Genomic DNA, 18,204 nt, shown 5'->3' on the forward strand with positions numbered 1-18,204 from the left:
AGTGTATCTTCTACATCAAGAAAGGCCATTTTGTACAAGTGGCTGGGCATGAATTATTACAAAATGAATTTTAAAGGACACAACTTTGGTGTTTGTTTACATATATTTTCCATATTCATGTGAAGAAAATTTAGAGAGGCAAAGAGGGAACACTATAAGAAAAATATAAATAGTTTCATTGAGAAAAAGATGAGTGTGAAGTTTGAGGAGCAAGGATTACAATGAATTGAGAGATACAAATAGTTATTTGCATTAATCAGCAGAGTATTTGTCTTGGGCAAGTAGGCAATTGAAATAAAAAAACATTGTTTGCTTTCTGAAATATGTGTGTGAATTTGTTATGGTGTGACTAGTAGTAGCTCAATAGCTTCTTAATGTTATCTTTTCTTCTTTTCCTATAGTGATGCTTTTCCTACACTCCACTTAGTCGATTCTCGTCTATGCCTCCTATCTGCGTTTGATGGTGCAACCTATACCCCAGCTACAGTGGAGACTGAAGGCTGGAATCAAGAGTAGGAATTTGGGATGTAGGAGCGACAGATATTAAGTACTGGTGTCCAAAGAATGAAGGAAAGGGCATGCCTCTAACAGCATTTTCTGATGGGCTTGTGCTTAGATAGACATTGGCAGGTGATATAGAGCCCAGGTGTGCTTTGGATCCTTCTGCTCCCCTGCCTCAAGTGGGAAATCCTTTGTTGTTATCTCATGCAGGATCTAAGAAAGGATCAGCAAGGTATTATCATCCTGATTGGCTCCCCTGCAGTGCCTAACTGTAAATCACTCCACAGGACCTCCTGAGAAAAATCGAAAGAGCTCCATTGGCTTTGCTGCTTGCCTTAGTCAGGTCCACCACCAAGATGAATCATTGGGGTAAGAAAAGAAAGAGTTAACCTGCAAAATTCTTGTGACTGTGAAAAAAAAGTCTTGGAGTTTCTGCTCAACCTCAAGGAACAAAGCAAGCCTTGCAGTGTCTGCGGTGCTATTCCAGGCCTCAACCCTGAATTGCAGAGTCTAAAAAGTGAGTCTCCTCTTTAATCCCAGTCCTCCAACCACTCAAGATAAATCTGCTTATTCATCTTCTATCCTCACGGAGACAATAATAAACTTTTACACTTATTTGTGCCTATTTGTTTTGCAGTGTTTGAGTTTATGAGGACAGTTTAAGTGTATGATGCATTTGTTGATAGTCTTCACCATCCCCTCATCCATCTCCCCTCTCTTTCTTCACACCTTTGACTTTTCTTCCTTATTCCAGTATTCTTCCTCATTCTATATCATTTATATGTGTTTTACTGGATCTAGAAAAATAACATAGTCATTCTTTGGAATATGCCAAATTTTGATTAATAATCTGATGTCCAGTAGTATTCTCTTTTCATTGACTTATGTGATTTAATTCTCTGTAACTGAATTAAACTCAATTGAAAAACCTCACCCTTTTTTCCATTCATTTGTATATTTATGAACCCTTATCCTGTTACTATGCTTTAACTATTGTGAACCGGCCTGGATTTTCTTTCTTTCTTTCTTTCTTTCTTTCTTTCTTTTTTTTTTCTGGATTTTCATTTACCCCTGTGTGTGGACTGCAGTTTGTTAGCTATGCCCATCAAACTCATAGCTGGGTCATGGCATAGTTTTATTTCTAATTTTGGGGAGAAATGTCTATATTGATTTGCCCAAGGGCCGAATCAATTACACACCTACCTTAATGTTATAAGGATTTCTTTTTCCCATATTCTCTTAAGGTCTTGCAATATGTATTGTAAATCACTTACAGCTACCAGTATGCACATGCATGAAGGGACATCAGAAGGATCTAAGGATCTCAGAGACAGTCACCTTGAAGTCAGTGAACTCTCCCTGTCCCAGCAGATATCAATGTCCAATGTTCCACAGCTGGGAATGAACTTCATGACCACCTCCTCTCTCCAGGATAAGATTTTGAGTGATTTCATCTTCTCCAGGTCTTGTGCGTGTAGTAAAAGCCACTGGAAGTTCCTAGGTGTAGCTGTGCTATTTACAGAGAGCATTTTTTACTGCAGTCATCAATTGCTTCTGGCCCATACCATCTGTCTATCATTTTTCTTATAATGGTCCTGAGCTGTGGGAAGAGGAGGAAGTCAAAAGTAATTTTACATTACATTTCTTGCTATCTAAGGATGTTAAACCTGATTACTGACTATTTGTTCTTTTTCAAATACATTTATATTTGGAAAAAAACCTATTCAAAAATATATAAATATATTTTAAAAAGATATATGCCATATAATATATGTCATACACATAAGAAAACAAAATAAGCTTCAATCAAAAATTTATTGTCAAAAATATGTTGGCAGTACGGTGTGGGTTTAACTATGGCTCTAGTGTTCTATTCTTGTACCTATGTGCTTGCTGTGAGGTCAGAGCCATACTGTTTTAGATACATACATACTGTTTTACATCCATAGTTCAGGATGAAATCAGATGTAATACTTCCATTATATTTGGTCAGGTTTTTACCCACAACTGATTTGATGTTTATTTGTTTGTTTGTTTGTTGTTATTTGGAGTCTCTTGTGATCCCATATCCATTTCAGTGCTTTCCCCCCCAATTCTGAGAAGATAGTCTTTGAAGTTTTGTGGAGATTTCCATGAATCTATAATTTTCATTTTATTACTTCTCTGATCCACAAGGAAGGGAGATCCTTTATCTCTTGTCACCAGAATAGATACTTTCATATGAATTTGACACTGTTTGATTGTGGAAATGGCCAACCAATGACTGATCTTGCCTCAGACACTTACCATGACAGTGAGCTTACCACCGACACTGCCTGGACTGCCAGGATCCAGAAAGTGAATGGCCCACAGACCCAGAATAGAACCAAGACTATTGGAAAAACATGTCAACATAATAAAGACTAATGATATTCTGCTATACTCCAAAATTGGTGACTACCCCAATTATCATCAGAGAGTTTCTATTCAGTAACTGATGGAAACAGATAAAGCAATCCACAACCATCCATTGGTTTGATCTCTGGTAATTCAGCATGAAGAAATGGAGAAAATATTGTTTGAGCTAGAGGTTCAAGGTCATCACAAGGGAACCCAGAGAAACAACTATCCAGGGTTCATAGTTGATCCACAGAGTCTGAACCCACAACCAGGTACCTACGTGGGAACAACCTAGGCCCTTTCCATATGTGTGACAGTTGTGTAGTTTGGTCTACTTGCAGTTCTCCTATCAGTGGGAGTCAGAACTGCCCCAGTGCTTTGGCTGGCTTCTGGGAACCTATTCCTTATACTGGGTTTCTTTGTTCAGCCTTAATACAAGAGGTGCTTAGTCTTACCTCAACTTGGTATTCCATGTTTTGTTGACACCCATGGGAGGCCTGCATATTTATAAACAGAAACAGAGAAAAAGTAGACAGAGAAAGGGGTAGAAGGAAGTAAGGAAGGGGATGGGAGGAGAGAAAGGAGGGGAAACTGTAGTCAGGATATAAAATAAATAAACAAATTTAATAATAAAAAGACACTCCTCTCTAAAATTGATTTTCAATGCAGTAACTTTCAGGCATGTTTATCTGGTTTCAACATGCTCTGATATTACTCTAAAATTTCTTCTATTGAGGAACATAATGGTAAAAATTAGTTATTAGTAATTCAGCTATGGTTCACTTATCCAAATATTAGAGTCAACATCTGTAAGAATACCTGATACTTTTTTCAAAGAAGTAAAATACTGTCATGCTGTATGCTTGATTGCACATGTCGGCAAGTTTGAGAGGGAAAGGGAAGTAAGTTTTACCCATACACTAGTATATATAGGGGAGAATAGAGATTTTCTTATAATCCACTGATCTGTCAGTGTTATCCTATGAAACATAACAAATGGGACACACATAAACATACAGTATTACAATTATGTTTTCCTCATGTTTTTACCATGCTTTTTAAAATATGTTCTTCCACATCTGTATTCTGAATGTGTATGTAGTTTTCTATACTATCTAGTAGGTGAGAGGTCTTTATGTTCCTTTCCAAACTTAAACTTTGTAGTCCTGACTTCCCTGTCTTGTTAAGGGAAGACTTGAGAATGAGGAATAAGTTCTTCTTGACTACAGGCAAATGTTGTAACTTTCCTGTCTGTCATCATCCAAAGGTGAGTGAAGAATCCACTATAGGCCCAGACTCACTGAGCTCCTTCATAGATGGATTTGTGAAATAGAATTATCCTCTGTGACCTGCTGAGACTGAAATCTTTATTGGAGGTCAATAGGTTAGAAATTTAATCAAAAGGGATATTTTAATCCTGATGCAAAGTGTCTCTTCCTAAAAAAAAAAAAATGCTTTCCTTTCTCTTATTATTTCAAAGATTAGATGAGGAGGATGTGCTTTGTTGAGGATAAGTTCCTTTCACTTTCTTTCTTTCCACAAAATACTTTCTTAGAACAAGTACTGTAGTGTTTAAATAGTCATTAGCCATCAACATTAGACTTTACAGTAGCAATATCTTGTGTCACCTGTTTCTTCCACTGTAATACTCTTTGGCCTTCTTACAATTAGAAATAAGCTATTTAAGCAGCATCTGAAAACATTGAAGCTTGTCATCTAGTGGTTTAAATGGGGCATTTAATGGTATTATTTAACTCAATCAGCGTGAAAACATAATAACTGTAATTATGTATAAGAAACAACTTTATTTTGTTTGTTTTGGTTTCAATTCAGGATTTCACTGTGTTCTTGCTCTTCTCAAACCCACTCTTCAGATCAAGATGAACTTGAGCTCACAGAGATCAGCCTTCCTCTACCTTCTGAATGCTGGGATTCAAGGAATCCCTCCACAACACCAAAAAACAACATTATTAAAAAAAATCCATCAATATACTTAATTAAATTTTAGGGAAGGAAAGCATGTCTTACAGACAAAAATCAAGGGTGTATGGAAGAATATTTGTTCACAGCAACACTGTAAGCAATTTCTCAATATTTTCTTGAAGTTAATCTTATGTATTTAAAGATGAATTTAAGTTTAATAAGATCCTATTGCATTTCAAGTAAAAGCTTTGTGATATTTAAATTAACACTAAAAAGGAATTTGGTACTTGAAATGACTTCATGTCTAGCACCTTTAAATTGGAAATTTTGCTAATTAGATTTTGTTTTTCTATCTCTACAAGGAGTGTATGAATCATTTCTAATATAATGACTTCAATTGTAATTATTTTATCTTTGGAATAATGATTAAGACAGTTAATTGTGCACATTCTCAAAATTACAAAACTCCATAGGAAAAAAAAACCCTGCAAATGTGTACCTAACACTTTGTAGTTGCTAGTAATGACTAATGGATATTAACTTACTTTTAATTTTCAATACTGCATTTGAAAATCTCCAGTAGTATCACACATAATCTCGGTCTTGCATCATCTGTGGTGATAAGATTTACAACCAAGACTGTGCTACTTTAGATAGGGAAGTATAATCAGTTTCAATTTTAACAGTTTTCTAGCAGAATTTGTATGTTATGCTTCTAGCAGATATATTGGAATATCTAAACCCTTTCTTATTTTTTTCTACCAAAATAAATTCATACTTTATAAAAGACAAAGGAAAGAGAAATATTAAAGATGGAAGGAGCCTAAGTTTGTGTTGCAAGAAACTGCTTACAGCTCTTGATATCTTCTCCATGAAATGTTAATAAACATTAATACTGTATCTGGGCTATATGTATGTCTGTTTCCATATTTCTGTTTCTTTAGGGATGGTTTACCTAACACAACTATTTCCTTAGGCAATGGTTGCATTACTTTCATATAGGGACCACAATTATTGAAAAACATTGGCACAAAGCAACAAAAACGTGATAGGTATATATGTGTACAGAATAAAGAAAACAAAATTAAGAGCTGCAAAGGAAAAATAATGCCAAGTAACATATAAAGATAGACCTATCAGAATCACTACCTACTTCTCAGTGGAGATTCTAAAAGCCAGAAGGTCCTGGACAGACATTTTACAAACACTAAGGAGCCACAGATGCCAGCTCAGACTACTATAACCAGCCAAACTTTCAATTACTATACAGAGAAGACAAGACATTCCATGACAATATCATATTATTTATTTATTTTACATACCAACCATAGTTTCTCCTCCCACTTCTCCTCCCATTCCATCCCCCAAAGCTACTCTTCCTCCACCTCCATTCAGAAGGGGCAACACCTCCCATGGGAGTCATCAAAGCCTGGCATATCATGTTGAGACAGGATCACGTTCCTCCCCCTTGCATTAACACTGCGCAAGACCTTCTACCATATGGAATAGGTTCCAAAGAGCCAGTCCATGCTTCAAGGCCAGGATCTTGTCTCTCTGCTAGGGACCCCACAAAAGACAAGACTACACAGCTGTTACTCACTCGTAGAACGCCATATTTGGTCTCATGTCTATTACCAAGCTGTTGATTCATTGACTGTGAGCTTCCATAAGCTCAGGTTAGCTGTCTCTATGGGTTCCCTGTCATGATCTTGACCCCCCCTTGTTCATATTATCTCTCCTCCATCTCTTTAACTAAATTCCCCTAGCTCGGTCCCCCAGTGCTTGACTGTGGATCTATGCATCTGCTTCCATCAGTAACTAGATGAAGATTCTGGAAGGACAATTGGCATAGTCACGAGTCTGATTACAAGGACAGGACAATCTGGGCATCTTCTAACTATTACTAGGAGTTCATTTGATTCCTGGGAGTTTCCCTGGCACCAGGTTTCTCCCACACCCCATAAAGGCTCACTCTATCTATCTCTTTCATTACTCGCCTGTTCTGTCATTCCACCAACTTGCCATCCTGATCTATCATGTTCCCATCACCAAAAACCAATATTTAAACAATACCTACTCACAAATCTAACACTACAGAAGTACTAGAAGGAAAATTCCAACTCAAAGAACTCAGCTACATCCTTGAAAATACAGGTAGTAAATAATCTCACAACAAATAGCAAAACCCGAATAATGGAAATGCACTCACTACCACCACCAAACCCAAAAAATAACAACAAATATCAATCAATGGGCTTAATTCACCAATAAAAAGACACAGTCTAACAGAATGGATTTTAAAATAAAATCTACCCTTCTGATGCACACAAGAAACACACCTCTACTTCAAAACAGGTAATGACTCTAAGTAAATGGTTCAGAAAAAAATTTCCAAGCAAATGGACCAAAGAAACAATCTTGTGTATCATATTAATATCTAACAAAATAGACTTTAAGCTAAAATAAATGAAAAAAAAGTAGAGAAGGATATATCATATTCATCAACAGAAAAATACATCAAGATGAAGTCTCAATTCTAAACATCTATGCCCCAAATGCAGGGCCATACACATTTGGAAAAAAAAAAACATTATTGAAGCTTAAATCCCATATCAATCTACACACATTAATGGTGGGAGACTGGGAGACTTCCACAGGCCACTCTTACCAATGCACAGGTCTGCCAGACAAAAACTTAAGAGACAAACAAGGGAACTAACAGATGTTATGACTCAAAAAGACTTAATAGACATCTAGAGAACATTTCACTTAAACACAAAGAATATACCTTCTTCTCAGCACCTCATGGAACCCACTCTGAAACTGATCTCAGTCTCAGTCATAATGTAAACCCCAACAGATACAAATGATTGAAATAACCCCTTTTATCGTATCAGACCACCATGGGTTAAACTTAGAGTTTAAAAAAAAAAAAACACAGACTAGAAAAAGTCTACAGACTCATGGAAGCTGAACACCTCTCAACTGAACCCCACTGGTTCAAGGAAGAAATGAAGAAAGATACTAAATAGTTCCTAGAATTCAATGAGAATGAATACACAACATACCCAAACTTACAGGACACTATAAAAGCAGTGTCGAGAGGAAAGTTCACAGCTCTAAGTGCCAACATAATGGAAAGATTTCCCATGTCCATGGATAAGTAGTATAAACATAGTAAAAAATGGCAATCTTACTGAAGCAATCTAAAGATACAATGCAATCCCCATCAAAATTTCCACACAATTCTTCACAAACCTTGAATGAACAATACTCAACAACTTTATATGGAAAACGGGATATGCTAAAACAATCCTGTACAATAAAAATTGTATCCAGGAATTTCTGGATCCAGGAATTTCTGGAGGTATCACCTGATCCTTGACTTCGAGCTGTTTTATAGACCTATCGTAATAAAAGGTTTGTTATTGTCTTATAAACAGACACATGATCAATGGAATTGAATCAAGACACTGACAGAAACCACACACCTATGAACTACAAAGAACCTAAAAATATACAATGGAAGATAGAAACTGTCTTCAGCAATTGGTGCTGGCATAACTGAATGGTGGCATGTAAAAGAAAGCAAAGAGATCTACTTAATATCACCTTGCACTAAACGCAAGTCTTAGTGGATCAAAGATCTCAGCATAAGTCCAGTTACACTTAAGCTGATAGAAGAGAAAACTGGAGGTAGCTTTCAACACATTTGAACAGTAGACAACTTCAGCAGCACAGACACTGAAATTGACAATTAATATATGGGGCCTCTTGAAACTGAAAAGATTATGTAAGAATAATGACACTGTCAATAAGACAAAATGACAGCCTATAGAATGTGAAAAGATCTTCACCAACTCCATATCTGACAGAGGACTAATATCCAAATTATGTAAGAAACTAGACACCAAAATATCAAATAAGCCAATTAAAATATGGGGTACAGATTTAAACAGAGAATTCTCAACAGAAGAATCTCAAATGGTTAAGATATACTTAAAGTTCAACAGCCCTAGCTATTATGTAAATTCAAATCAAAACAACTCTAAGGTACCATCTTATACCTGTCAGAATGGCTAAATCAAAAACACTAATGACACCCTCTGTTGAGAAAGAGGAACACTCCTCCACTGCTGGTTGGAGTGCAAACTTGTACAGTCTTTTAGGAAATCAGTAGGGAGGTTTTTCAATAAATTGGGAATCAATCCACCTCAAAACAGAACAATACCACTGTTGGGCAAATACCTAAAGGATGCTTGATCACACTGTAAGGACACTTGCTCAACTATGTTCACACCAGCATTATTCCTAGAAGCCAGATCCTGGAAACAACTTAGATGTCTCTCAGTTGAAGAATGAATAGAGTAAATGATACATCTACACAATGGAGTACTACTCAGGGATATAAAATGGTGACATCTTAAAATTCGTAGGCAAATGGCTGGAACTAGGAAAAAAAAATCATTGAGAGTGAGGTACTCGAGACCCAGAAAGATAAACATGGTCTGTACTCACTCATAAGTGGATATTAGATGCAAAGCAAAAGCTAAACAGGCTGCAATCCACAGCCCCACAGAAGCTAGATAACAAGGAGGACCCTAAGAGGGACACACATGGATCTCCGTGGGCGAGGATATAGATGAGATCCCTTGGGTTAACAGCTTACAGAGGGGTAGAGAGGAGGCGATGGAAATGTGAAAATGAGGAATCAGAATGGTCCAACTGGGGATGGAACAGAATGGGACAGTAATAGAAGAGATATTTTGAGAGAGGGAGTCATTAAGGGGTTAGGGAGAAACCAGCTGCCAGGAAAACTCTCAGGAACTTTTTGGATGACACCAACTAAGACTCCTAGCAATAGTGGAGAGGGTGCCTGTACTGATCTTTTCCTATAATCAGACGGGTGACTACAATAACTGTGATCACTGAATCTTCATCCAGTAGCTGGTGGAAGCATATGCAGAAATCAAGAGCCAAGCATTTGGCTGAGCTCCGAGAGACCAATAAAAGAGAGGGAAGAGGAATTATATGAACAAGAAGGAGGGAGGGGGCAAAGATCATGACAGGGAAATCAGCAAAGACATCTGACCTGACCTTGTGGACTCTAGACCGACAGCTAGGGATCCAGCATCAGACTGACCTAGGCCTTCTGCATCTGGGTGAGAGTTATGCAGGTTGGTCTACTTATGGAATCTCTAGCAGTGGAACCAGGACCTTCAAAAACTGGCCATTTGGAAAATATTCCCTATGGTGGGATGCCTGGCCCAAACTTGATGCAAGGGGAGGATCTTGGTCCTGCCATTCTTTCTTAATTCCCATGGGAGGTGTTGCCCCTTCTGAATAGAGATGCAGAGGAGTGGGAGCGGATCATAGAAGGGACATGTGGGGAGAGAAAGGGTGAAGAGGGAGAGGAAACTTTTGTGGTATAAAAATAAATTAAGTAAGAAAGAGAACGTATGTAAATGTCCACTAGAGAGTAACAATGTTTTTATTAAATATTATATATTACACAAGAGCAAAATTTTAGATATTTGACTAACAAAAATTTAACAATATAATGTAATAAATCCTTATTGTCTTGATTCCATTGTAACAATTACTGGTACTATCAGCCCTATTAACATAGAAATACACACGTATAACCAAATGAAATAAAATTCAAGATTATTTTAAGAAAAAATATAACTTTTATGAGGAAAAAATTGTAACAATTGTCACTGCCACAAGGAGTGAAACTAGAAATGATATATTATTGTGCAATTTAAAGCTTTTCTCTCAGTTTTCAAGATCACTAACTGTAAAGAGATAGAGATAATTAACTTTAGCAAAAATCTCAGAATGGATGAACCAAAACTGGTATCTAGTAAGAAAAATTTCATCATTTTGGATAGCTTCTGGTTCACATTTTGACTAAGGAAAGCAGTCAAGATATTTCTGTATTAATTTAATATGAGCTATATATTGCTAATTAAGAAGTTTAAATGATCCATTGAGGCAACTAAAACTTTAGGTAAACATGATTGTGATAGGAAGATCATATGTAATTTATATTGATTGTAATGGACATCAGTAATAAATTTATTCACATTTGTTTTCCATTGTATTTTTCTATTTGAATATGTATGGCTGACTTTTAAATTTTACATTCAATATAAACTGCTTAAAAGTACTATAAAATTCTTAACACAGTATTTACCAAAAATGTACAAAGAATAAAAACATATTTGTCGAACAGATACTTTCTAAGAGTAGCATTGTTAGTGTCATGAATAATATATTTATGACATTAAATATCCATTTGCTAGAAAATATAGAAAAACAATGAAGTAAACCCATAGCATATTCCTGAAACCATTACAATGAGCACAAGAAGATGATAATATCACTATTCCACTATGATCATTACTCTAAAATGTTTTCCTTCATTTGGCTTACTGCAGTATGTCTATGAAATGGACTTTTGAATTAGAGATATCTATCTCTTTACTTAGTCACTGTGACTGTTAGAAAGCTATTTTTTCTAAGGAAATACCTTTTCCCTTTTTTAAACTTTGAATGCATTTCTTATAATTTCTATGATTTAACCACCTGCTATATTTTACAATCTGCTGTTACTACAAAAAGAAAGAAAGGTATCACTGCTCATGTTATAAATTAATAAACAAGGTAGCTTGAATAGGGTGTTTTTATCTTTAGAGAGATACATACAATATAGGATTATTTCCTTCAAGGAATAAAAATGATATGTGGTAAACATATATTTAACATAATTTCTAACCATGAAGGATTTATCGTATATATGATTTGAAAGTTATTTGTTTCTAGACACCCAGTGACACAATTTTTAAAATTAAACTGGTAAAGTTATCCATGTGGATAGTCACTGTGTATGTTTGCTACTGTATAAACGATGGAGCCAGGATACACATGATCATTCTCACGTCTACTTTGTATCCCATAAACAATGTCAACAAATTCAGGTTTTGCATATGAATGCATACTAAAATGCTAGTAGTACCTCATTTCAAATTAGCAAGATTTATATTTTTCACTTAAAAATTTTTAGTTCAAATTATTTTGTTTTATGCATGTGAATATTTCATCTGGATATATGTAATTCACCGTAGAAATACTTCTTGTCTGTGGTGTTCAGAAGAGGGGATAAGATCACCCCCCGAGAAGAGGAGTTATAGGTGGTTGTAAATCACTGTGTAGATGCTGAGTACTGAACCTAGGATGATGGAGATTTCCCTCTGTATGCTGTGAATATCACTGGTTAATAAAGAAGCTGCTTTGGGCCTATTGCAGCACAGAATAGGGCAAGGTGGGAATTCCAAGTAGATAGATGTCAAGAGAGAGAGTAGGAAGAGTCAAGGAGGAGCCTTGTAGCCACCAAAGGAGACAGACACTGGATGCTAGACAGAAACTTAAAGGTAGGTTACAACCACATGGCAATACACAGATTGATAGAAATGGGTTAATTTAAGATATAATCGCTAGCTAGAAATATGCATAAGCTAATAAGCCAATCAGTGTTTTAATTAATATAGTTTCTGTGTGATTATTTTGGGTCAGCGTGGTTGGGAATGAATGAGCAGCCTCCAACAACTCTAGGAAATCTATGGAAGCAATAATTTCTCTGAACTGTTGAACTTTCTTTCTATCCATATATACCTCCCTTTTACAAATTCATAATTTTAAAAATTAAATGAGTAGCTTTAAGGTGAGAAAAGACTCAGCTAATTTCATAGACATGTATTATTCCACAATAAACACTTAAATTGTCTCACATAGCTAATCTCATTTTCGAAGTTCTTCTAGTGTATTAGTAACTCTATGTTTCATTAAGTATGTACTTGAAGGAGGTGAGTACATTCATATATTAATAGCTTCACTTCATTAGGAAATATATATTCATACTTACTACAAGATTTCATAAATTTGAAGCTTTATTACAAAGAAAAAGAGCAATTCTTAAGAAGAACATTAAACTGTCTAGTGAGCTGGAATCTCAAAGTTAAATTAATAGGGTAGAATGTTTACATATCAGGATAGATATGGAAATTGGATTTAAATAATAGTGGAAGCACTACAAATCCATCCACCAGCTATCAAGAAATGAATGCATGCACTATAATGAAAAATTTGTAGTTATTGATGCATTTAAATATTATCCAACAGGTTTATAAATATGCATGCCAAATATTCTTTGTCATTAGAGCTCTGTGTATTTCATGTTAAATTTGTGCTGAATATGAATATTATCAGATGCATTTCAAAAAGTTAAGTACCTAATCAGAGATCGGGCTGTCTCCCTCATTTCTTTTTGTCAGCTGGGAGATTATTTGGTTAGCATCCTAGCAAGAAACAAGGAAGATTCATTCCTAAGCCACACATTTGTTTTTGCTAAGGCGATTATAACAGAAGGATTTTCTCGTCATTTTAACTGGAGCATTTTCCTGCAATTTACAGTCGACAGTTAAGATCCAAAGCTGTTTAAGTTATATAATTGGGACCAGTGGCTTGGAGTGCACAAACTTAGACAGTTCCAGTCCTCTGTCACATGGCAAGTAGACTAGAAAGAAGCCTGGCAAAGTAGGACATTAAGATTCTCCAACAGAAAATGAGTCCTGGCAGTTACAACACGTCCCTGAATGAAAGAAGAGATCTCAAGTTCCCTGTATCCATCCAATGACTAAGAAAGCAAAACACATAAAATGGTGAAGTTTGTAATTCCCAACACTTGAAATCAAATTTGACAAATGATTTGCTATTGAAATGTTAAATATTTTGATTAAGGAGCAGGGAAATAACTATCTAGCCCAGGGGGTCCTTATTCTTAATTAAGCTTAACAAAAACTGGCATTTATAAAAGTCGACACTTGTTCACTGCTGTAGCATGTTTATCCCAACTAGAGGGTAAATAGAGTCTTCTCCTCAGAGTAACTTATACAGAAACAAACCCAATTTTCATTTACCAATTTCTCTGTATCTTCCATCACACTGTGGTTTGTGGTCTACAGCTTATCTGTCTATTCTGCATATCTAAAGTCCTTCTGTCCCTTTTGTTTGCCCTGAACATAGGATGTTGCTCTAAATTTATTGAACAGCACTAAAAATATGGTTTGGGAAAGGAATGAGAAATTCTTCTTTTACAGAAATTTTAACAGATTCTTGCAAGGGAAGAAGTTACTCTAGCAGTTACAGCTGTCCCACAACAGCATTTAACAATCTATATGTGTTGTTTCCAATATTGATGTTGAAAATTTATTTTCTTTAAATTTGTTTGCAACATATTGACTGCTTTCAGAAAATGAGAACAAGAACAATAACACCACACACACACACACACACACACACACACACGAACACACACACACACAGTATTAAAGGTGAAAAACATGGAGCGTACATAGTTTAAGACTAAAACAATGCATTTAGCTTAGACTGTAAAACTCATCACATGGGAATTCCAGACTGTAGTGAATAGTACTGGGAGTAGGAGATATCCCTGGCTCTTTTTCTTTCTCTTGGTACCATTTTTATCCTTGATAAAATGGTAAACGCTTTCTGTTTAGCCTTTTTGTAACTTCTTTTTTTATTATTTTTTTTATTGAGAAAAGAAGAAAAAAAAACATAAACAAAAATCAAGTTTCCACCTCCTCCCAGCCTCCCATTTCCCTCCCCTTCCTCCCACCCTTCTCCCCCTCCTCCCACCCTTCTCCCCCTCCCCCCACTCCAGTCCAAAGAGCAGTCAGGGTTCCCTGCCCTGTGGTAAGTCCTAGGTCCTCCCCTCTCCATCCATTTCTAGGAAGGTGAACATCCAAACTGGCTAGGCTCCCACAAAGCCAGCACATTAAGTAGGATCAAAACCCCGTGCCATTGTCCTTGGCATCTCATCAGCCCTCATTGTTTGCCATGTTCAGAGAGTCCGGTTTTATCCCATGCTTTTTCGGTCACAGTCCAGCTGGCCTTGGTGAGCTCCCAGTAGATCAGCTCCACTGTCTCAGTGGGTGGGTGCACGCCTCGTGGTCCCGACTTCTTTGCTCATGTTCTCCCTCCTTCTGCTCCTCATTGGGACCTTGGGAGCTCAGTCCAGTGCTCCTGTGTGGGTCTCTCTCTCTATCTCTATCCATCACCAGATGAAGGTTCTATGATGATATGCAAGATATTCGTCAGTATTGCTCTAGGATATGGTCATTTCAGGTTCCCAATCCTCAGCTGCCCAAGGAACTAACTGGGAACCTCATCTTGGGCACTTGGGAGCTCCTCTAGGGTCAAGTCTCTTGCCCACCCTAAAGTGGCTCCCTTACCTAAGAATTGTGGTTCCGTGCTCTCCTATCCACTTTTCCTTTATCCCAATTCTCCTGTTTCCCCAAGTCCCCCCTCCTTCCCTTCTACCTTTTCTCTCCCCATCTCCCCTTACCCCCATCCCACCCCACCCCCAACCTAGATGCCCTTCAATGGAAGAATGGATGAAGAAAGTATGGAATATATACACGCTAGAGTACTCCGCTGCGGTAAAAAACAATGACTTCTCAAATTTTGCATGCAAATGGATGGAAATAGAAAACACTATCCTGAGTGAGGTGTCCCAGACCCAAAAAGATGAACATGGGATGTACTCGCTCATAATTGGTTTCTAGCCATAAATAAGGGCCACGGAGTCTACAATAGGTGAACCTAAAGAAGCTAAGTAAGAAGGTGAACCCAAGGAAAAACATATAGTTATCCTCTTGGCTAAGGGAAGTAGACCAAATTGCCGGGGAGAAAATTGGGATCTTTTTGTAACTTCTTATGCTCTGCTTGGTTGATATCCCTAGGAGACTGGCTCTTTTCTGAAGGGAAATGAATGAGGAGGGTTCTGAGGGAGAGGAAAGGTGGGAGGGGACTGGGAGGAATAGAGGGAGGGGATACTGTGGTGGGTATATAATACAGGAGAAAAGAAAAAAGTTGTTTACATTACATTCTTAAAGTCAAATTAAAGTTAAATAGATTAAACACACAATAGCGAAGCAGACAGAGAACATGGCTGTAAATGATCTTGAAGCATATCATTAAAGCATATCATTAATTTAGTTTCAAGGTCAGTCAAAAGCCCAGTTCCAGAAAAAGTTGTCACCACAGTTTGGAATGTATAAATTTGACATTCCCCAATTTTCTCAGGGAAAATGGGTGTTTTGTAATTTTTCTATCATCTTACTTTTTTTATTATCAGAATGTTGCCATCTGTAAAATCCTAGAAAATTTAAAGACTATAATTTCTCAATGGTCCATTCTAGTTTTGAAATACTTAATGATACACATTTAATATCAAAATAATAAATATGCATTATACGTATGTGGGCAATTACATGAAATCTTAAATATTTGTAAAAATCTGTATTTTGTTCATGGTGTATGTGTGCATGTATGTGTGCTGGTATATTTAAGTGTGAGCACATGCTCTATGGTGCACATGTGGAAGCTAATGGTAACTCACAGGTGCCAGTTGCTGCCTTTCCAATTTGAGGAAAAAGTCTTTTTTTCACAAATGTATAAAACAAGTGGCTTACAAGCATCTAGGGATTGCCCTCTCTCCACCTCCCATCCTGTTTAGGAGTGTTGGGATTGCAGATATGTGATACTATGTCTGAGTTTACATGGGTTCTGGGTGTGCAAACTCAGGTTCTTGTTTGCACAGAAAGGGCTATACTCTGAGAGTCACTATCCCAGACTGAAGTTTGAAGTTTTGAACAGATTTGTGTGTCAGTAAGGAGAGAATGAGAAGCATGCTAACATCAAGAATAACATGGTCTCCATTTTAGTGTTCTCTCTATGTATCTCAAGGTGGTCTGATATGAATGACTCTTATTCAAGTCTCTTGAATGCTGGGAATATGGGAATGGAGATCAATAGAAGTTTTCATATTGAATCAACTATAGGAATTCATATTCATATTGAATAAAGCACAGGAATTCATGAATTTATTAAATTATTTTATCTCTCCAATAATTCCTTCAAGTAAATATTGTGTTCTAGTAAAATGAAAACAAAACACAATCAGTTACTAATATCATCTCATAACTATAGTAATTATATAAACTACCATTCAAAATAACCCCATAAATTGGTACATAGCTGAAATGTTATATTTACGTCTCTCTTTGTGATGATGAAAAATTGTAAAAGCAAGTATCACATATTATATGCATACTAATATGTTATAAATAAGTAGCATGTGATTAAAAAGCATTATATACATTAAATATAAAATTTATCACAGTGAATCATAAGTAGAACTACCATATTAACTCCTGGACCCAAGAACACAAATGATAATGGATGGTATAAAGTGACCCCGCACTAGCTCAGAAATGAGTATAATAAAGGGTTATTTATTTAGGGATAGACTCACAGATCACAGTCCTCTGCAGAAACAGGGAACAGGAACTGAATCCAGCAGCTGGAAGACCCACAGCACACAAATATTAAAAAAAAAGAAACAATGTCCTGGCAGAAATGTCAACTCGGGAATCCCTTACCAAGACTGAGCTTCTCCCAGGGATCTGAGGATTATATTTCAAGGAATACTGGTATAAAAGAGAGCAAGTGATCTTTGCAAGAAAATTAAATTACTGCGCCATTTTAAAATATATCTTGCTGTTGCTCATTATAGTTCTTCCCCAGCCACCACTTCAATTAAGCACTAGATGTCTGGTCTCCACTTTCAAATCTCCAGTGTCTTCCTATTGCTCTCCAGATAATCCTAAAATAGTCCCTCAGGGTAGACATATCATAAGCAGTTCATTGCTCTGCATTTCCCCAGTGGCCTCTCACTGACACATAGCTTCTTTATAACTTTAAAGCGTTTATTAAATTAACACCTTTTATTTGAATAATTTTAGATCATTTCTCTTTATTAGATTCAAGAAAGTTCTCAGCAATTCCAGTCTAGACTGATTTTCTATATTAAGTATTATTAAAGTTTTCTTGTTTTTGGTCACCATACAAAGGACCAGTCTCATTGTGTTGCACCTTTGGTCAATTTCTCTGTGTACTCTTTTCTCTGGTTACTGTATCAGACTAGAATCCCCTTAGGTATAAGTGTATTGTCTCTCTCAAATTCTTATTTACTTTTTCATTGACATACATTAGAGTAAACTTACCGTGCCAATGCTTATCATTTTATAACTTTAAGGTCTGTATTTTAATAATGGCAATACTCTCTCATAGACTAGAATAAATTTTGAAAAGGGTGATAATTCTGTATGTGAATATCTGTATATATTGATTATTTTGGACTTTTTCTTTTACTATATTGAGACAAGCTGAAACATACGCTGTGCTGACAGTTTACAAAGTTTAGAATTTAAACAAATAATGCAAAAACAGAAGTTGGATACACTTTTGTCAGAT

The sequence above is a fragment of the Microtus oregoni genome, unplaced genomic scaffold (assembly GCF_018167655.1).
Source record: "Microtus oregoni isolate MIOR12 unplaced genomic scaffold, Mior012 000001F_ref0000356, whole genome shotgun sequence".
Taxonomy (NCBI): Eukaryota; Metazoa; Chordata; class Mammalia; order Rodentia; family Cricetidae; genus Microtus; species Microtus oregoni.